At 39.2% G+C, this 12543-nt stretch overlaps 1 protein-coding gene across 15 annotated transcripts in view; it reads right to left on the minus strand.

The window, feature by feature from the left end:
• Positions 1 to 12543, minus strand: part of Pur-alpha (Purine-rich binding protein-alpha) — an 876587-nt gene that overhangs the window by 633635 nt on the left and 230409 nt on the right. The gene's annotated exons all lie outside the window — the stretch shown is intronic.

Raw genomic sequence — 12543 nt, forward strand, 5'->3', positions numbered from 1 at the left:
AAACATGAGGCTGGCCTTCTGAGCACCTTCAAATACCACTGGACTGATCCGGGATTGAACCCGGCAATTTGAGATCAGACAGCCAGCCAGCTCTTCTATAGTCTGAGCCACTCAGCCTGGCCATTCCAAAGAAGTCAGTTTTCTCATCACAGTAAAGGAGTAATGATACTCATAACTTTGTACATTTTACAATTAGATATACCAAACGTTTTCACTTTAAGTGGCTTCTCAACCATAAAAGATATCTTTATTTTCTTTTCAGAGAGATGTGGGTGTACAAGACTTAATTTCAGGCTATTAAAAAATAGAACTATAATAATTTCAAACACAAAAGTGTCTTGGTTATCAGCATTTAGAGGTGTGATTACTTTTGAAACCAGAGAAGTACTGTACTCAGTTAAGCAGCAGGTAGCAAACAGTCGAAACTCCAGTCATATGCCAGACAAAGCCTATTTCATGAGAGTCACGAGTTGCCAAACATACCTGTTACTTTTTGTTGTCACAAATACAGCACATGGGTTCTTTCAGTGATTAACACATGCTCACAAAATAAATCATTATGGACTATATCATGAGAGTACAAGGATAACATTCAATTTTTGATGCATTTGCTTTTTTCAATTCATGATGACATTGTTCTCCTAGTACACTTACTGGAACAACACAACATTTCGAAGAGGCATCACTAAAGTTTCAAACACTCACCACTGATCTGCATTCAGGGCAGGTGCCCAGGTGGCAGATTCAATATCTGTTGTTTACCTGGTCTTATCTTAAATAATTTCAAAGAATTTAGGCCAAAGCTTGCATGCAACACATGTCTAACTGACCAGCCTGTAATTATCAGCCTTAAGTTTATCACCATTTCCTTTATACAAAGGGGCTACTATAGCAACTCTCCAGTCAAATGGTATGCCTCCTTCATGCAGAAAGTAATGAATAAGTACTTCAGATATGGTATTGTATCCGAATCCACTGCCTTTAGTGTATCCCCCCAGAAATCTTATCAATTCAAGCTGCTTATCTAGTTCTCAACTTTTCTATCTTAATGTAAATGCCTCTGATATTTAATTAAAATTTCAATATTTTGTTAGTATATTTTTTTGCAACTTGCTTTACGTTGCACCAAGTCTTATGGCGACGATGGAATAGGAAAGGCCTAGGAGTGTGTAGGAAGCAAGCGTGGCCTTAAGTAACGTACAGCCCCAGCATTTGCGTGGTGTGAAAATGGGAAAGCACAAAAATCCTCCTTCAAGGCTGCTGACAGTGAGATTCGAACCCACTATCTCCCGGACACAAGCTCACAGCTCCAAACCACATGGCCAACTCGCCTAGTTTTATTAGTTTAAACCCACCTCCTCTACCTGGACATTATCCTTGTAACTAGCATTCTTTACATACTGCTGACAGTACTATTGCCTTGTGCAAGTCCTGACATATACAGTCCCCTTGTTCATTAATGACCCCTGGGATTTGTTTACTGGAACATGTTTCTTCCTTAAAGTACACATGTACATTCCTTTCCACTTTTCACTATAATTTGTATGACTGCCAATTATGCCTGCCATCATGTTATCCTTAAAATAATTCTTTGCTAGGTGCATTTGCCCAGCAAGTTCCTACAGTTTCTCCTTGCTTCCACAACCATTTCTAACTAAATTTTTCCAACCTATATCTTAGTATCCTTACATCTCAGTTATTATAAAGCAGGTATTTACTATTCCTTACCACCTTCAAAGCTACATATCTGTTTTCACATTTCTCAACCACCAAGCCAGTTGCCACACAATTTGAGTCACATAGCTATCAGCTTGCATTTGGGAGATAGTAGGTTCGAACCCAACTGTCGGCCGCCCTGAAGATGGTTTTCTGTGGTTTCCGCATTATCACACGGCAAATGTTGGGGCTGTACCTTAATTAAGGCCACAGTCGCTTCCTTCCTACTGTATTTCTAGCCAAATCCTATACCATCGTCGCCATAAGACCTATCTGTGTTGGTGCGACATAAAGCAAAATTGTAAAAAGAAAAGTTTTTAAACCCAAGTGGCACTGGGTGTGTGATATATTAAGTGAAGTGACAAACAAAAACATATTCATGCGCGTAATATTCACAATTCTTCTGGACTATACTGGAGGTCAGTAACATTAATAACTCAGGAAACCATAAAAATCAAGTCTGATCAGTACTCAAACAATTAGAACTAAATAAATAAGATAAATAACATCATGGTGTTCGTGTGCTGCCCGTGTGGCAGGAAAATAAAAAACAATCAACAGGCTGTAGGTTGTCATGGTAAATGCAAACATTGGTTCCACGTAACGTGTAAAAAATGAACCAAGAAACTCTCCAAATTTTACGCAAGAAAGAACAATTCCAATGGTCGTGCAAATGTGAAGACTGCATTGCACAACTTAACATAAAAAAGGTTATGGCGAACTTCTCCAAACAACTTGAAGAGTTCCTCAAAGTACTAAGGGAAGAAAACAAAAAATTGGGGAAATTAGCAACCTTACATTCCAAAAAATATGATGACCTTAAAATGAATTAGACACTTTGAGGAATGATTGAAAAATGCGGAAATCACAACAACGCCAGCCGTGAACGAGCTGGAAGACTTGAAGCAGTATCAACACAAAAAAACTGAGTCGTATGCGCGAACAAACGTCTATGTTACATTCCCTATATATTGAGAAAAACGGCAATAAAGATGATTGTTGACCGCGGGACATGGCTACGCGAGAGAATGTAACAGACTTTTGTTCCGTAAACCAACAAGTTGGAAGTGCACGCCCTCACTCATTCACACATAATGTAGGCATACAGAGGAGAATAGTGTTATTATAAACTTTTAGCCTAATTATAATGATTTGGTGCATACAACGTCTTTCCACTCACTGGAGTCACTTTTCCTTTTCCTGCACCTGTTTTTCGTCAACTTGTGTACACTGCTTGGGGTCAACAGTACATTACGATCACTACTATCGTCTGATCGCACGATTATGGTTTTGATGAGCAACTAAATAAACTCAGTAATATAAGACTGAACAAACCAGAACAATCTCTGCACTAGAATGTGTTCATTACATTGCATTCAACTCGTGACATTGTCGAGCAATCGTGTGGGAAACGACGTAACATAGATGTTTGTTCAATTATTTTGCAAGTGCATTTCACTTCACAATTTTCAGAATACTATATAGCCATCTGTTGAGATATGCTCAAACTACCTGCAAATACAGATACAGGACACATCGTAGATGTTTGTTCCGTGAATATCTTAAATGCCACAAAAATGTAACAAGACGTTTGTTCGCGCATACGACTCAATTTACTAGGGTATGGAGTTCCTGCTGAAAAGGATGAAAAAGTGTTCCAGAAAGTAACTGAACTGTGAAAATGGGAAACCACGGAAAACCATCTTCAGGGCTGCCAACAGTGGGGTTTGAAGCCACTATCTCCCGGATTCAAGCTCATAGCTGCGCGCCCCTAACCACACGGCCAACTCGCCTGGTAAATAACTTAAGGCTATATAACATGTAATAAATAACAAATGCCCAACTAGAGTATCGAAAACAATTTCCACATTAATTGATCACATACTGGCCACAAACAGTAGTAAAAAATGTAATGTATTCAATATAACAAGTAACTGAAGTGATCACTACCTACTGGTATGTGAAATTTCTAGTGAAATATCAGTTCCAGAAGTACCAATAATCAAAGATAGAGGTAAGCAGTTTGTAAATTACAACAAATTAAATCAGCATATACTAGAAAATAAATTTAACTGTGAGGAAATGGACATAAAAACCTATTATAGGAAATTTATCGAGTATATTAGCAAGGGAATTGAAACCAGCTTAATTTCATAAAATGAAAGAACTTCAAAGAGATTCCCCTAAAACCTTGGGATACCCAAGAATTACTAACACTTATTCACATCAAAGACTCACTATCTTTGAAAAGCAAAGCAAAAAGCCCCTCTGCAGAAGTAATTAGAGAATTTAAAAAAATCAATAATGGAATAACCAAATTAACTCTAGATGAACATAGATTACAGAATTGCAAAAGCTAAAAAGAAACATGCAGTGTTAAATACGAAGCTTTGACATAAACATGGAATCAGCCATCTGGTGGAAAATTATGTCAGCATTTCAAACACAGAGAACATATTCAATAATCTAAATGAACTATATGTTAATGTACCTGAATATATAAGAAAAGGCCTTCCTGAAGGTGAGCAAGTTCATGGCAGCACAACAGCTGAAAATCAAACTAATAGTATTTTCATGGCTCCAACCAATGAATGTAGTGCGCTCAAAATTATCACTTCTCTAAAGAATAAAAATCATTTAACAGAAGATAAAATAACCAATGCCATGTTAAAAACCTGTTTTGAACATTTAGTGCCATATTATTGTGGAAATTATTAACCATTCTCAGTGGAGAAATACCCACATTAGTTAAATGTGTCAGAATTGTACCCATCTTTAAATTAGGAGATAATACAAATCCATCTAATTACAGGCCAATTAGTATATTATCTGCAATTGGAAAACTCACAGAAATGGTTGTAAAAATGAGATCGGTAAATTGTCTATGTAAAACTAATTACTTTTCGATAATCAATATAGGTTTCTCCCGAAGAGAGGAACTCGTAATGCCATATTTGATACAGTGATAGATGTTCAGATGACCTTACATTAAAATAAATTAGCAGCAGGGCTACTCATAGATCCTAAGCAAAGCATTTGACCTGTTTGACAACAAAATACTTCTGAAAAAGCTAAAAATGGCAGGAATTAGGGGCTTTGCACAAAAATGTTTCCAAATTTATTGATCAAACCGAACACAATACGTAATGATTAAAGATACTTAAACGTTCTAAGCAACACACTAAAACGGGAGTATCGCAGGGCTCGGTACTATGTCCTATTCTATTTTTTATCTTAATAACATACAATCTTTAACACTAAAGGGAAAATGTAAATTATTTGACGATGATATCCTAGTAACTTATAAAGGACTAAGCGAAACACAAATTATGGAAGATAAAACTTGTGACTTGAACAAGTTATCGGACTGGGCTTTATCTAAAAAAATGATCATAAATATGACTAAAACAAAATACTTAATCTTTCATAAAACAGCCCATAAGATCACAGTGGCTGAAACTGTTACCCTACAGAACCAAGTAATAGAGTCAACTCAGCTATGTATCTTAGTATACCGGTAGTATTAGACTCAAAACTTTTATGGAAAAGCTATACTGATTGTGTAATCAGCAAAAATACCCCTTTGTTAGGTATAATGCTCAGATTAAGATACAGTAATTTTTCTCACCAACAATTTAAGTGTATATATTATGCAATGATACACCCACAACTAACATACATAAGCTTAATTTGGGGAAGATCTAGGAAAGATTACTTTATTAATTTGGAAATCTTTCAAAACAGAGCCATCAAAATTATGTATGGATTCCCCTTCCTCAAATCATCACATGAAGCTTTTTTAAAGTCAAATATTCTGCCATTCCATAAGCAAATTGCATTTTACCTTATGTATAAGCTGGACAGAAAATTAACCCACTCTGCTGTTAACTTCTCCCATTTTAGTGAAATTCATACATATGAAACTAGCAAACTCAGTAAAGTATGGAGTGAAAGGCATAGAATCATCAATGGGATCTTTTGTAATTAATTAATTCATTAATAAATAAATAAATAAATAAATAAATAAATAAATAAATAAATAAATAAATAAATAAATAAATAAATAAATAGCCCACAGACTGTTTACACTTTCATTTGACATTTTCCACCTATCATCATTACTCCCATCATATCAACCAAGTGTTAGTGCCTAATAGTCCTAATTTTAAAACCTTCCTTTCCAGCAAATTTATTTTAACTACAATGAACACAGTTTTTCGATCACTTATACAATCTATTAATTCAATTCCTCTATAGAGCTTATCTGGTTTTACCAGTACCATGGCCAGAATATTATTTCTTCTAGTTTGTGCTATAACCTTCTGAGATGGCTGTCATTCCCAGATTTACTTATTTGCCATTTGTGAGTCATGCTTCCTGACCTTCGCATTACGTCTCCAATTGATATTTGATAAACTGAGATCACTTGCTAAAATCACATTAGTTTTGTTGTCGTTGCCTACACAATCAGCAGATTATCAAATAAGTAGGCAACATCATCAGCACCAACCTTTCCAGGTCAGTACAAACAAAAAACATCCAGTTGTTTATTATCTTGGGAGATGAGCCTTACACCTAGAATTTCATGTTTCTCATCCGTAACTTTTTTTTCAAGTTGCTTTACGTCGCACTGACAAAGATAGGTCATATGGCGAAGATAGGACAGGAAAAGGCTAGGAGTGAGAAGGAAGCAGCCGTGGCCTTAATTAAGGTACAGCCCCAGCATTTGCCTGGTGTGAAAATGGGAAACAACGGAATAACTTTTTTTAAATAGCGTACAAATTCTTCTTTTACCAAAATTAATACTCCCCATCCTACTGTTCGCGTTCTGTCACTACGACAAACAATCCAGTTGATATAGATGTTGATTCCCATAAGGAATCTGAAATATTTGTCCTGAATGAGCAAATTTATAATACCAATATAAATGGTCCGTTATTGGACATCATAAATTTTCCAGCTAGCTCATTCTTGGTTGCCAGCGTTTCGCCCTCGTGTGCTAGGGTGGGCTCATCAGTTGGTACCTAGCACACCTACCAATACGCTGGCTAGTGCATACCGTGGAGGCCACTGCGTAGGCTAACTGGAGCCACCGGCAGTGTCAATGCACTAAGAGACTTTGTCTCATCACTAAAAATTGATGCCTGCTTGGCCATCAGATGATATGAGCTAGCTGGAAAATATCATCTGATGGCCAAGCAGGCATCAATTTTTAGTGATGAGACAAAGTCTCTTAGTGCATTGACACTGCCGGTGGCTCCAGTTAGCCTACGCAGTGGCCTCCACGGTATGCACTAGCCAGCGTATTGGTAGGTGTGCTAGGTACCAACTGATGAGCCCACCCTAGCACACGAAGGCGAAACGCTGGCAACCAAGAATGAGCTAGCTGGAAAATTTATAATGTCCAATAACGGACCATTTATATTAAACAATCCAGTTCCGTGAAAACCTTTTCACATCCATAAGGTCACTTGTCAGCCATGATTCAACTCCTATTACAATATCTGGTAAATAGATATCTATTACACTACTGAATTCTATTCCTTTCTTTGCAATAATTTTACAGTTCAACACCAACATTTTTATGTCATCCTTAATTCACTTCCAGATCCCTGTACTCTTGTTACCCAGTTTCCCTGAATGTACCACCCTGTAACAATTCTTAAACAAACATCCTAACTTACACGTACCACTGCGACTGAAATGAAGGCCATCTGAGCGCAGTGACTTCACACGATACACTTCCAGGCACAAAAAGCTAAGCGGATTCTAGTACAGATGAATAAGTTGGAAACTCTGTACACCTCGTCCCATGCTCTGGCCTCTTGTAATGAAATATTTGTCTTCCTATTTAATATATAGTTACCCAATACACACATTTTCAATGAACTAGTATAGTTCTATTATGTTAGGAAAATGGGAAGTAACACTTATGGGGATTATTGAACTCGTTCTAAAATCAAAGTAGTTCACCCTATTACTGGTAATGTGTTGATAAACCTGTATGTATTCACTAGTCAATAAATCTCCATGATAATATTCTCCTTCCTTTTGGTTGTACTTGGGAACTTCTTAATTGATCAATCTTAATGTAGGGAAGTGTACGTATACTGTACATGTTCACCTCATTTCATACCAGAACTCCATACATTAAACTTATTTTTCATTTCATGGTTTCTTTGCAGAAAGTTACATTAAAAATTAACATTACCTAGTGATTAACATTGCACTAACATATCAAAGGTTTTCAGCAAACCAAGGCCTCAATTACGGTGATAAAATGAGAAACCACAGACAACCATCTTCAGGGCTACAGATGGTAGTATTCAAAAACATCATCGCCTGAATGCTGCCTCACAGCTACACTATCTGAACCATATGGTTTTTCTGCTACTGACAGGTACTTACTTCTTTAACTAAAACTTAATAGCCAAACAGTGCCTTTATGTGCATACGTAAGAGAATTCTAAAAAAACTTATGTAGGCCTGCATGTGACAGGAAAGAGTAGTGGATTTGTTTACCACATTACAATCCACATGCTATCACTCCAATGTGGCCTCCTGGCTGGTAAGTATTGCAGCAACTTATAAATCTCATATTTTGTCCTGTATTGGCTCAACACAACTAAGGTTATGTTACAAGGAGATTCCTACCTTCCAATACATGTTAGTTTCTTATAGCTACTTTATTATTTACATAACGTAATCCAGCTTAATCTCTGAGTATAATACTAAATAGAACATGTTTCGTTCCAATTATGGAACATCTTCAGCTAAAAGATTTAACAAAAATTGACAAGAAAAATATAACACTTATGATTATGATTGTTGCAAAAATTTAACCCAACATGAACGAACATTTTATCTCATCATCATTATCATAATCATCATAAGTGTTTTATATATCTTGTCAATTATTGTTACATCTTTTAGCTGAAAATGTTCCATAATTGGAACAAAACATGTTCTATTTAGTATTATACTCGGAGATTACGCTGGATTGAGCCTCCGTGCCTCAGACGGCAGCGCGTCGGCCTCTCGCTGCTGGATACCGTGGTTCAAATCCCGGTCACTCCATGTGAGATTTGTGCTGGACAAAACGAGGCGAACAGGTTTTTCTCCGGGTGCTCCAGTTTTCCCTGTCATCTTTCATTCCAGCAACACTCTCCATTCTCATTTCATAGCATCTATCAGCCATTAATAAATCACTTTAGGAGTGGCGACCCCATCATACTAATAGCCTATATCTGCTTCATTCATTCCATCCCTGACCCGGTCAATGACTGGAAAACAGGTTGTAGGTTTTCATTTTCATTATGCTGGATTATGTTATATAAATAATAAACTGACAAGTATTGGAAGGTGGGAATCTCCTTGTAACATAACTTTAGTAGTATTGCAGCAAGCCTCAGATCCAATTTGAAAATAATTACAACACTGAAGGCAGATAGGCACGACAGATATATACATGGTAGAAAATACATGGTTCGATTTAAGGAGAGACAGTTAGTGTCCCTATCCCAATGATTAAGAACATGACTTGAAATCAATTAATAACATTTACTTTTGTGAAAACAGAATGCCCATATCCTGAACAGCTCAGAAGATACTTAATGTGACCATTGTAAGTCAATCCCCCTGTATATGTTTCTGTATAAGAGAAAATGTGCTTTTAATATCTAGCTCCAAGGAAAAATAAATGGAAGAGAAAATAGTAAAGATGATGATGATGCTTGTTGTTCTAAGGGGCCTAACATTAAAGGTCATCGGCCCCTAATGGAACGAGATGGACGATATGATATGTGATAGTTAAAATTTAAAAATGTCTCCACTGACTAGAGTTACAAAATGGTAATGAAGAAAAATGAGTATGCCATCAAAACAATCAGTGTATCCAATTTGCAATGCCTTATTTTCTAATAAAATAAGAGAAAATACAGGAAACAAAGGAATAAGGCATTGCCTGGTAGTACAGATATATATATATATATATATATATATATACTTAATTTACGTTAGACGTTAAAATAACGCATTCAAATACGCAACACAAACTAAACTGAAGTCGATGGGATAAAAGTGCAATTGACACAAACACACTAGGACAAAGGTCATAATTACACACGATAAAACAGACCACTATCCCTCATTAAGCGGATGACGAGGTCTGCTGACTGCTCGTCATCTCGCAAGATAAGGGAAATTGTACTCGGGAGGTTAAGACTACGGCGCAGATCGACTAGGTCTACACACTCCGCAAGGATGTGTACCACGGTAAGATGATCGCCGCAAGTACACACTGGAGGGGGTTCTCCTTTCAATAGATGGGAATGAGTAAGAATACCGTGGCCGATCCGAAAACGACATAATACCACTGCTTCCCTCCGAGAGGTCTGAAGAAGTCCTTCATACCTTCGTAGTACCTTTAAACGCTCTCAGCTTATTTGGAAGAGGAGTGGCCTGCCACTCCATCTCCCAATGGGACATAACCAAATGTCTCAGCTGCGAGCGAATAGCACTTGCTGGAACCTTGAATGGCAACGGGGGCAGTGTAACTGCCTCCTTGGTAGCCTTATCTGCTAACTCGTTTCCCTCTACACCCATGTGGCCTGGGAGCCACAGAAATGTTATTCTGGTGCCGGCATCCGAACACCCGGCCAGATGGTCCTGGATCCGCTGCACCAGAGGGTGCCGAAGGAAACAGGTATCAAGAGACTGTAGCGAGTTCATGGAGTCAGTACACACAATTAAGTGTCAGCGCTCACTGGACAGTGCGTACCACAGAGCTTCACAGATAGCATAGAGCTCTGCAGTGTACACACTACAGGTTTCCAGGAGAGCAAAAAAGAAACCTATCAGTGTCAACAACGAACCCACAGCCCACTTTAGAGTCTGCGCTCGAACCATCTGTGTAAACGACGACCAAGTGTGGATACCGGCCAACAACGGACAGGAAGAGCCTCCGATAAATCGAAGGATCAGTGTTTTCCTTCGGGTCAGTGTGCAGATCCAGGATTATTTCAGGACATCGTAACCATAACCAAAGGTAATGAAACAATCTGTGACTGCTACCAAGCGTATTACAGCCGGCTGCGTTGCTCGAGGACAAGCAGCGTACAGCAAACGGTTGCCAAGGATAGCTTGGATGAAGAGGGATCTGTTGCAAATTAGCAGCATATGAAAGAAGCATTTGCTGGCGCCTCAGGTGTAAAGGCGGCACACCTGACTCAGCGGGCAGGCTAGCTATGGGGCTTGTACGAAAAGCTCCCGTCGCCAACGTAACCTCTCTATGGTGGATGCTTTTCAGCTTCTCAAGGACGCTTGGTCTTGCTGAGCCATATGCTGCACTGCCGTAGTCTAGCCGGGATAAAATATGAGCCCTATAGAATCGTAGGAGCACCGTGCGGTCAGCACCCCTATTAGTGCTGCTAAGAAACTCATGATATTCAGATTCTTAGTGCATTGCACTTTCAACTGCCGCACGGGTGGCTCCCACGATAATTTGCTATCGAAAAGGAGACCAAGAAATCGGTATCAACAACTGGAAGAATGACATTTCCTAAATAAAGCTCAGGTTGTGGATGAAGAGTACGGAACCAACAAAAGTGGACAACAGAGGACTTTGCGCTGAAAAACCGAAAGCTTTGTTCTACGGCCCACTGTTCCACTCTCCTAATAGCTTGCTGTAATTGTCGCTCTGCTACTGCCATGTTACGCGAGTCCACATAGAGCAACGGTATTACTGCTGAACCAGCAGCAGCAACAATACCGTTTATGGCAATCGCGAACAGAGTGACACTAAGGACCGATCCCTGTGGAACACCATTTTCCTTAACGTGGTATTGCGAATATGTCCTCCCTACTCGGACACGGAATAGATGGAGGGACAAAAAATTTGCAATAAATACCAGCAAGTGATCTTGGAATCTCCACTGATGCAGGACTATAATAATTTCGTGTGGCTATCTATAGCCGAGTGCAGCCCTTGTAAGGCAGACCCTCCGATGAGGGTGGGCGGCATCTGCCATTTGTAGGTAACTGCGTGTTATTGTGGTGGAGGATAGTGTTATGTGTGGTGTGTAAGTTGCAGGGATGTTGGGGACAGCACAAACACCCAGCCCCCGGACCACTGGAATTAACCAATGAAGGTTAAAATCTCCGACCCGGCCGGGAATCGAACCCGAGACCCTCTGAACCGAAGGCCAGTATGCTGACCATTCGGCCAACAAGTCAGACGATGCAGGACTGAAAGGATACCGTATCACCATGTGGTGTCATAGGCCTTTTCTAAGTCAAAGAAAACCGCTACAAAATGTTGTTTGCGGGGAAACGCATCCTCTCCAGGCGTACCAAGTGGTTAGTGGTCGAGCGAGCGGCTCGAAAACAACATTGGTACTCGGACAAGAGTCCTTGTTTCTCCAGACACCACACAAGTCGGCGATTTACTGTCCTCTCAGCCCTCTCGCCACTGAGACGGAAAATCACCCTCTATCCAGATTCAGTTGAACACACGAAGGAGATATAGTAGATTATCATCACTAAGGTGTTTCAACATCTGGTTATGGATGTCTCGTCCAGGAGACATCTCCTTGCAAAGCGCTAAGGTGCTGCTGAGTTCCCACTCTGTAAAAAGCACGTAGTCCTCACAAGCTTGAGTGGCAAAACTAAGTTGACAACGTTCTGCCTCCCACTTCAGAACGAGGAAATCACTATGGTAATTCCTGGAGCCAGATACATCAGCGAAATGACTAGCTAGATGGTTAACAATCGAGAGTGTGTCAGTGACGATACTGCCTGCAATGGAAATTCCTGGTACAGAAGTTGATT

Source organism: Anabrus simplex, chromosome 2 (assembly GCF_040414725.1).
Source record: "Anabrus simplex isolate iqAnaSimp1 chromosome 2, ASM4041472v1, whole genome shotgun sequence".
NCBI classification, from domain to species: Eukaryota; Metazoa; Arthropoda; class Insecta; order Orthoptera; family Tettigoniidae; genus Anabrus; species Anabrus simplex.